The sequence below is a fragment of the Mus pahari genome, chromosome 15 (assembly GCF_900095145.1).
Source record: "Mus pahari chromosome 15, PAHARI_EIJ_v1.1, whole genome shotgun sequence".
Lineage (NCBI taxonomy): Eukaryota > Metazoa > Chordata > Mammalia > Rodentia > Muridae > Mus > Mus pahari.
In genome coordinates this window covers 37,600,607-37,610,583 of record NC_034604.1, presented here as the reverse complement: position 1 = coordinate 37,610,583, position 9,977 = coordinate 37,600,607, and the positions used below count along the sequence as shown (strand labels likewise).

The window sequence follows — 9,977 nt, the reverse complement described above, 5'->3', positions numbered from 1 at the left end:
AGAGAGAGAGAGAGAGAGAGAGAGAGAGAGAGAGAGAGAGAGAGAGAGAGAGAGAGAGAGAGAGAGAGCTCATTGAACTTCTAAGATTGGAAGAAAAATTATATGAGAGATAAATGCACTCACTGCTTGAAGAAGATTTGTAAGTAACATTCCAAACACAATTTCAGCCCAGGGAACAGTGACTAATTAGTTTTGCTGTCCTTGAGCAAAGGACCATTAGTGAGAAGTGACCCCAGGAAAATGCTGGGTTAAAGAAGGAAACTAGAGATCTGTTTTAGGGCTCTCACAGCTGCCCCATTACTGTCCTGGGATGGGGTGCATGTACAGAATGAAGAACACCCTATTAACTGTAACAGTGGGAGCCGTGAGGAGGGAAGCGCTGGAGAGATGGAAGTGGGAAGATGATGGAAAAAAGTCAAGAGTAAGTCCAAGGGCACTGATGGCGTAGGAGAGGATCTGGTCCTCCCACTCTTCTGCTTTGCATCACTCCTACTGACCCCTCCCCATGCTGATGATGCTGACAGCTCCAGAAAGCCTCTCTTACCTCTCAGGAATAGGGATGTGTGTTTGGCTTTCCCCGGGACCAGGCAAATGCATGATGAAGGAAGCATTTATTGCCATTGTATTTGTTAGTTGAGTGTGTGTGTGTGTGTGTGTGTGTGTGTGTGTGTGTGGTCACACACCTGCAGGAACACATGTGGAAGTCTGAGGACAGCTTTGATTACTCCCTTCTCTCTCCTTCCATGCCGCCGTGTAGAGATTAAGGATCACACAGATCCTCAGCCCTGGTGGCAAGAATCTTTTGCTGCTGAGTCATGTGCCTTATGCATGTGGTCTTATTTTATTGACCAGGCTCATGGGTAACCACTCCCTCTCAGCCTCTCAATAACTAGGGCTGTAGACCAGACTGAACAAGACTTAAGAATTCTGTCCTGGTGAAATACTCGTTACAATGGTTTTTCTCCTTTTTTTTTTTTTATTTAATGTGTAAATTGGATGGATAAGGCAACCAAATTAATTGAAACACTTAAATGTTTCCTAATTTTAGAAAGTTCATAAGGGAATAATAACTATATTGTAGGATGGTTTTCGTTAATGTATATGTCTGAAAAGCAAAGTGGAGTGGAACAAAAGGCCTGCATAGAAAAGCTTTTACTGTTTTAAAATACATTTATGAACACTTTTGTTAATTCTTTGAAAGTTTCATACAATGTTTATGATTCTTTGTATATTTATCCCCAAGTCTTGCCTTGATTTCCAGATCCACCCACTTCCCTAGCCCTCAATTCTGTGTTCTCTCTTTTTCCATTCCTTTCCCTTTTGTTACAAAAGGAGAATACATTTATATCAACAAGTCAGATAATAGCATATTAAGACTCTGCCCACGGTAAGAATGTTACTGTTTGGGGTGTGAGTGTTTCTATATCTTCCTTGTGCTTCTACCTGAGCATGCTGTTACAAACAGCAATGGACAAATACAATTCTCATACTATCTACACTATTTAGCTATATGGGTGGTCTTCTGAACCAATTCATCTTTGAAGTGGCAATAGCTCTAGAGTATACTGTAACTTATTCAGCTTCTAGTTCAAGGGAGTCTGATTTTGATATAGTATAATCATAACTAACAATGGACAACTAATACTCCCAAACATTTCTTGTCATGTGCTAAATGACAGTTTCACATTCAAAAACCAACCGATCTAAATTAAATTTTTCATTATTTTTCTTTTAGTATCTACTTCTGACTTTTTGTTGTTGCTGCAGGTCTTACACCCCTGGCCAGTGGCTATGGTTGTAACAGGGTGGCAATCACAGGGGTGGCCTAAGACCATCCACAAACACAGATATTTATATTATGATTCATAACAGTAGTAAAATTAGCTATGAAGTAGCAACAAAAATAATTTTATGGTTACGGGTCACCACAATATGAGGAAATGTACTAAAGGGTATCAGCATTAGGGAGGTCGAAAACTGCTGCTCTAATCTCTGTTAGATGTGACGTCACTCAGCTCAGCTCTTGCCTTTGCAACTACGAGGCAGCATAGGTCCTGTTAAGGGTCACCCCATGACCAATGCATGAATGCTTTAAGTTATGAAAATGAAGTGACTGTCTTATGTCTCAGCTAACCTCCTCATAAAACTGTAGTGAGCTCAGAGCAGGGACTGCAACAGTAGATTCTTTAGGAATGAAGGTTTAAATAGTAATCTAACTAATCATTTGTGAGATTAGGGTTTTTAGAGATTCTTAATTTGCCGGCCACTGGTGAGATTGGCGTATCTATAAATGTCTGGATCTCTCCACCTCTGAATTTTCTGTTTATATCTTTGATTTATATTTTTATTGAGTTATTTGTTTTGTTGCTGCTTCTTAGGAGCTCATGATATGTAACAAATAAAAGCTCTTTTTTCTGTTTTTCTTTGTTCTTTGATGGTTTCGTGCATATACGTGTGTATTAGTTATTATCCACCTGGTTTGGGTGTTTGGTTTGGTTTTCAAAATACCAGTCCTTGAGTTCTACTTCACAGGCATGGCGGCTTAACTTCTTGCTGGCGAGGCCTGTGCGTCACTTTTAAACAAGAGGGCTTACTGGGTTTGAGTATGCAGCTAGAACCAGGAATCAGATCAGTCAACCTTGAAAGGTCATTGAAAGTTAACTTGTTCCTGTGGGAAAGACACCCGTGATCACTACCGCCACCTGCAGGTGGAAGACAGAATGGACATACCTCAGCTTCGAAGGGCTCTGACCAGCTCAGAACTATGAATGATCCCGTTTCCAGGGCCTTGATAAGGATATCTTTCTCTTCATGTAGGCCTCTTTGTGTAAACGACTTCTCAGGAAACTTCACTGGCAAGATTTGTTGTTAGTATCAAATTTGTATTTATATCGTTGATTCTGCATATTTTATAGTCATAAATAACAGATTGTAATACAACTCTGCTGAAGATCTACCACCACCAAATATTCATTGAATATTTACCCCAATTACTAATATCACTGAATTTTGTAAATGCTCTCATCAATAATATGTGAGAGGCAAATGAGGTATCTGTGACTATTTGTAACCAAACTCTTCCAAAATGAAGCCAGTTGCCTCTGCCTACCCACAGCTGCCTCTCCCTACCCACAGCTTCCCCAGCTATGTGTTAATTGGAATTCTCTTGCTCTGTAACATTCCAGGATGTTTCCTCCTTCATGTGAAATTACACAACGTGTAACGCTGAGGGAAATAGCAGGGAAGGCAGTGATCAGGGAAGCGCACTTCGAAAGGCAGCGATGCTGGCAGAGAACAGAAATGTCTGGGGGGAAATAGCACAGAACTGGCAGCAACTAGGACTTCTGCACGGAGTGGTAATTAGATGGCAAGTTTATCTTCTGAGGGAAAGGTGTTTTTTTCTCTCCTCTCCATACACAGGCTAGAATTCAGACACAGAGAATGTGAAAATGTTATTCTGCCATGGAAATCATCTGTGATAAATTGAGCTTCATTCATATATGTGTATAGATAGATAGATAGATAGATAGATAGATAGATAGATAGATAGATAGATAGATAATGAATAGATGGATGGATATGGATGGATGATAGGTGATGCATGTAGATACATAGATATAAGTAAATGTTATATGTATATGTAAGTAAATGTTAAGTATGTGTACAGTACATGTATGTATATGTATGGAAATTGATACCAGGGCTTTGCACATACAGAACGTGTGGACCCCCACTGATTTCCATCCCCCAACCCTGGGCTAAACCTTCTGCACCATGATAGGTTTTCCTCTGTCAGCTCAGCTTACGCGCTAACTCAGCAGGGCTTCTTTAAGAGCCCAGATTCTCCATTTCCGTACCACTGACATTTAAGTCTGAGTAATCCTTGTAACCGTCTTGTGCACTCTGTGCAGCATCCCTGGCTTCTACTCACTTGTGCCAAGAACATCCACTCGGCTACTCCAAAGGCCATCTCCAGACATCACCTAACGGCAATGTCGTGCCTCATAAAGAGTAGCTGACCTAAGAACTGGATTTTCACTTCTTTCCAAACAACTTACCTAATTCCCCTAATCTAAATTGGGTCTCTTCTCTCTCATATTCTCTCTCTCTCTCTCTCTCTCTCTCTCTCTCTCTCTCTCTCTCTCTCTCTCCCTCTCTCTTCCCTCTCTCTCTCCTTCCCTCCCCTTGCCTGAGACATGAGTGTCTTTCTTTCCTTTGCACGTTCAGTACCACAGTGTAATCTGTTCTGTTCAGCCTGTATACATATGGCCTGGTGCAGTGATTGGCACTTAATAAGTAGTTGTCGAATGAAAGAATATAATTCTGTTATTTAATGTCCTGAAAGCACAAAGCCTGACTTGGTCCAAAGGGGTTTTGTTCTGGGGCTTATTTCAATCTATATGCCAAAGCCTGTAAAAGAAGAAATTAGGGCCATACTGAGGCTGTTGAAGGGTGTGAGCGGGGGAAAAATCTAAAAATTATATTATTTGGATAGGATTCCTTGGGGGTTTTGGCGGGATGCTGTTGATTGGCAGCTTCATTCTGGAAACAGCGGCTCTGATATGTCATCGTAAGCTGGGCCAACCTGTCTCTCCTGCTTCCCCATCCCATCCACCACCAACCCACAGAGAAAACAAGGTTTCTGAGCAGAGCAGGGCTTGATGCTCCATCGGTTCTCTGAGGACCAGGAGGGACATGCCACCCGAAATAAACCTCATCAGAGATGGCACACGATGCTCCTTCTCATGTTTAAAAAAAATGGAATTAAGATGCGTAATTTTTAAAATGAAAAATGACTGGCATTCTTCCCACCAAAAATGGAGAGTAATTTAATTTGTTAGTGGCTTATTTTATTTGACAGTCTTTGTACATACTCGATTTGGTTTGTTACACTGAATTACCCTTTAATAGTGGGAACCTCATGCCAGACTCTACCCCTCCCCAGGTGGGTTTGATAACTGGCCGAGCGTCCATATTGTTCCAGGTTTTGTTACAGTGAGAACAGAGGCTCCTTGGCAGTGTGGGTGAGCTGCTTCTCCCAGTCTCCCGAGCATCCTCATCCCGACCCTGGCATCTTCTCCAGCTCTCTCCTCAGCTCATTGTGTCCTCTCCAGTTTCACTGTTCATCGATGCTCTACACAGGCTTCAGCCCCCATGCATTTGCATCTATAGGACCCCTGCCTCACGAGACCTTACAGCATCTGCTCACATGATACCCTTCAGAGTTGCCTTCCTGGAGCTGCCACATCATATAGCATGAGAGAGACTGACTGACTGACTGACTGACTGACTCCACAGAAGTAAGGTTGACATCCCTGATACAGAGGAGGGACTTAATGGTTTGTTGACTGAACGATTAAGTTACTTGTCCGCATCTCAGGTGCATCACACTCCCCTATACCCGGACTTCTTCCAGTCCATCTTGCATCAGCCTCCTCTCCTGAGTCTCCCTACACCTCCCTAGGATATACAAGGTCCCTTGGGTGATACATCCCACTGAGCTCCAGTATAGCTCAACCCCTCCCCAAGTGTCTATGCAGCCTGGTACAGAACCAGGAGGACAGAGAGTCAAGCTGACTCCTGAGCCAAGAAGTGCAGGTGTGTTTGCTCTGCCTCAGGCTAGCTATGTGGCTTCAGAGTAATTATTCAACCACTCTGTTCTCTCCTTTCTTGTCTGTCCCTTAGGAACCATAAAGATAAGATAATTCACTGACAACTGGCTTAAGTGTTTAAACCATTGCAGGCAGTGGACAACGTGGGGTGTTCACGGAAGGTCTGTCCGAGAGGGTGCCACTGGAGAGGGGAAGTGAATCGAGTGGCTTTCTGTAAGCCTGTGGCAGGTCAGACTCAGGCTGCCCCTTTTCCCTGGAGAGATCAATCAGTGGATATAATAACAGGATGCCAGGTGTCTGGGAAGAATGGGATGGCATTAATCCCTCCCGGCATTCACATGCACACGTGTGAGAATACACACATGCACAACTGACCTCAGGAAGACACTGAACCTGAGCAGAGGAGAGACAGGGATGTGAGCCGCCCCAGAGACGACACCGCCGCACCCCACCTTGGGCCACTCCGGGCACAGAGCCTCAGGAGCTGACAGCGAGATAACAGACTCAGATAACAGCTTCAGCTGACTTAAGGGATTTCAGACTTGCCCCATGATTCTAGCATTCAGAGGCTTAAGAAGGCAGTAGGTGTCACAGGTTCAAGGCCAGCCTGGGCTACATATCAGAATCTCATTTCCCCCACTACTTTCTGTGACACTGAGCTGCATCCCCACCCCCCACCCCCACAGGGTGGCAAACGGAGCCCCTCCCAAGGCTGGCTCCAGGGAGACTGGGTGAGATCATGGCTAGGATGGAGTTCTGACACTTTGGGCTCTAAACACCGTGGCTGGCTCATAGCACAGGAAGGCTGCCAAAACAATGTTCTCCAAAGAAAGCCCAGGCACTGCCTGGTACTCTTGAAATCATGCCCCGCTCTTCTCCCTGCCATGGCCCCAGAAGGAACAATCAGACCATGTGGGAATCACAGTCCCAACATGGCTGCCTAATCCAACCATCTGGTCCTTCCCGAACTGCAGGACAGGGCTTTACCTGAACACAGGAATGATGCAGGGATTCCGTCCAAACACAACCATGTATACATACACAAATATACATGCACACATGCATACAGCCATGTATGAACACGCAGATACACTACATACACACACACACACACACACACACACACACACACACACATACACACCTTATCTGTGCAAAGAATCAGAAGGCTCCATCCCCAGACACCCGCTCAGAGCCTTTCCCCATTACACAGCCCATCATGGATCATGTCAGCCTGCATTAGCATCCAGGCTTCTCACATTAGGCAGCAGCCTTGGGCTGGCAGCTACCACTTTGAAATGCCTCTTTATCTCGTTGTCACGCTCCCTTCCGCATCGAACACAGCCACAGAGTGATCTGAAGACCCCATGTAGACATGAAGGGACCAGGTTAGAGGTCAAGGATTGCAAGGAAACCTGACATACCCTACTGCCCTGGGCCCTGGGTGCCTGCATGGAACTCAGGCATCTCTGAGGAGCAGAGGAAGTTAACACTGGAAGGCTCCAAATGCAAGCATCTTTATGAGCAACTGTAGAAAATGTGGCATGTGTTTCTGAAAACACACAACATAGATGCCCTATCGACTTACCATCAAAATCTGTGATGCCTGTGGAGGCCTCAGACCAACAACATGATATGACATCAGCAATGTCTCTCGGCTCCAAGTCCCCCTGGCTGTTTATCCGTGTCACTTACAAAGTGACACCCTGCTGTGTTCCTAGAGGGCTTGCTTTGCAGTCAGGTGGGTCCTGAGATCAAATCCCAATTGTGCCTTCTCATCTCTGGACCATCCTGGGACTGTAACTTGGCCTCTCTGTTTTCTGTTTGTAGTCCTACTCTGTGCCAGTAGCTGTTTTACATTTGTTGAAAGCATTATCTGGGAGTCTGGATAAAGAGTGCTTGGCCAGACACCATTGTTTCAGTAACTGTTTCAGGGCCAAGTTCATACAGGAGCCTCAGCTTCACCAGTGTGAAGCCTCCACTCACACAAGCCTTTGGTTGGCGTCCACTCGTGTGCACCTAAATCTTGGACTTCAGCCCCTGACTGATTCATCTCCATTTCCAGAAAGGTCTGATGAAAACTTGACCGTGATCATGTCTGGGTCATCCCAAACCCATTCTCCCCACCTTATTGATGTAGGCAGGGCCCCTTCTTGTGGCTCACCCCCAATTTACCCTATCACCTTCACTCTCACAATAGACTATCACCACCTCCACTTCAGCCCCCTTTCTCTGGCTAGGACCTGCCATCTGCTGGCCTGGTGACTTAATCCTCATCTTCTGTGTGTCTCCACACACTCACCCATCCCTGGGAAAACCCTCAAGACTTCCTAGGCTCTATGCATCCTCCCTGGAGTACTCACTGCATTGTTGTATGTGGTAATTCACCCCTACCCCCACCACCAGCTAGAGCAGCCATATAATGGTGAAGCAGGGGTCCTGTGCTTACCAAGTGAGCCCTTGGGGCTTTGTACAATGCTCAGTTGGTATTGCTGAAAGAGTGGGTGGTGGGATGGGTGGTGATTGCTTCAGTAAATCCCCATGACTATCTTCAATAAGAAGAGGACAGATTAGGTTCCACCAATGACCAGAGCATGGGGCACATCCCAGCCCATCTGTCAGTTGGTACTTGTGTTCAGAGCACAGGCCTCCTACTCCCACACATGTGATGCAAAACCATTCATTGTCCATGCCTGGCATATGGGACTGAGAGATCAACCCCTTCCTCCATTCTGGCACACAGAAGACCCCACCACTGGCCTCCAGGACACCAAGTATCTTATCTGTCTGGGCTTCCCTCCATGTTTTCTCAGGACCATTCATGCCCATGTGTGAGCTGATGAGCAACTCCAAGGTGGGGCTGGGAGAACTCTGCCTTCTGGAAGGTGCTGCCTGGTGACTGACTGCCCTTCAGGAAGCCAACCTGCTTTGGGCCACTTCCTCTTGCCACCTAGGGTGATGTTAATCCAGAAGCTAAAGTCTTAATCTGCCACCTGCTGTCACATCATGCAGTTACTTTGGAAAGGATATTTCAGATTCTTTGGAAAGGAGGTGGAAAGGATCCTTGTGGCTATTTATCTCCTTGTTTCTACTAAAAAGCTGTACCCACCCATGCTGTGTAGTTTAGCTTGTTTGGGCTTTGAGCAGAAGTGTGGGTGTCTTTGTTCACATTTCCCAGAAAGAACTCTCTGAGCAGCCTAACTCCCCCAGTACACCATGAAGAAAAGACTAGCATATGCTCTACTCAGTCATTCAATAAACACTTACTGAACACATTCAATATTTCAGAAGAGTGACCATATCATTTACTGTCTAAATGGTGACCATTCTGAATGTGACACTACCTAATCAGTACTCAGGGACAATAGGTGTAAACAAAGATATTCCCAGGTCAACCAGTACTTATTGTAAGTACTGATATATTAGTGGCTCATCTTGGGTCACTAGAGTCTTGAGTGTTGGAACACTTTCCTAAAAGCGTCCTTAAATGCTAAGAGTAAAACTTGGAAGGAACCCTCTAGAGTCATGGTAAGAACATGAGAAAGATAAATTGAGATTGAAACTAAATAACATGTTTCTAAGCTCTTCCCACAATCTCCTTTCTAGAGTAGATTTCCTGTTTAAGGAAGGAAGGAAGGGAGGGAGGGAAGGAAAGGAAGGAAAGAAGGGAGGGAGGGAGGGAGGGAGGGAGGGAGGAAGGAAGGAAGGAAGGAAGGAAGGAAGGAAGGAAGGAAGGAAGGAAGGAAGGAAAGGAAAGGAAGGAAGGAAAGAGTACATATGAACAACACTAAACAGACTCAGTAGTTTGCACTGTGTAAATGTGTGCATATATAGTCACACCTATATGTATGTTTGTAACAATAATAAAGAAGAGGTCATGAATTTGAGAGGGAGTGGAGAGAGGTAGAGGGGCAGAAATGACAGAAACACAGGACTCATATAAAATTGTCAAACAATAAAAAAATAAATATAAAAACTATGAAGCTGGGCGTGATGACACACACCTTTAATCCCAGCACTTGGGAAGCAGAGGCAGGCAGATTTCTGAGTTCGAGGCCAGCCTGGTCTACAGAGTGAGTTCCAGGACAGCCTAGGTTACACAGAGAAACCCTGTCTCGAAAAAAAAAAAAAAAAAAAAAAAAAAAAAAAAAAAAAAAAAGAAAGAAAGAAAAGAAAACCTATGAAACAGACTGGGAGTGAGAGCTTTGAAGACTTTGTCTCCACAGTAGGATCCAAGTTCCCCTGGGGGGGACTAGAGAAATGTTTCAAGTTTATAAAGATTGAATGTTGTCCTTGTACCAGGTTGTTGAAAGGCCCAGAATGTGGTAAGAATGACAACTGGCTTCGGGGTTGTGATTTACTGTG

The 9,977-nt window shown here is 44.8% G+C and overlaps 1 protein-coding gene across 2 annotated transcripts in view; it reads left to right on the top strand.

Annotated features, from left to right (window-relative positions):
* The window catches only part of Ppp2r2b (protein phosphatase 2 regulatory subunit Bbeta), a 407,624-nt gene that overhangs the window by 345,121 nt on the left and 52,526 nt on the right, over positions 1–9,977 (top strand). The gene's annotated exons all lie outside the window — the stretch shown is intronic.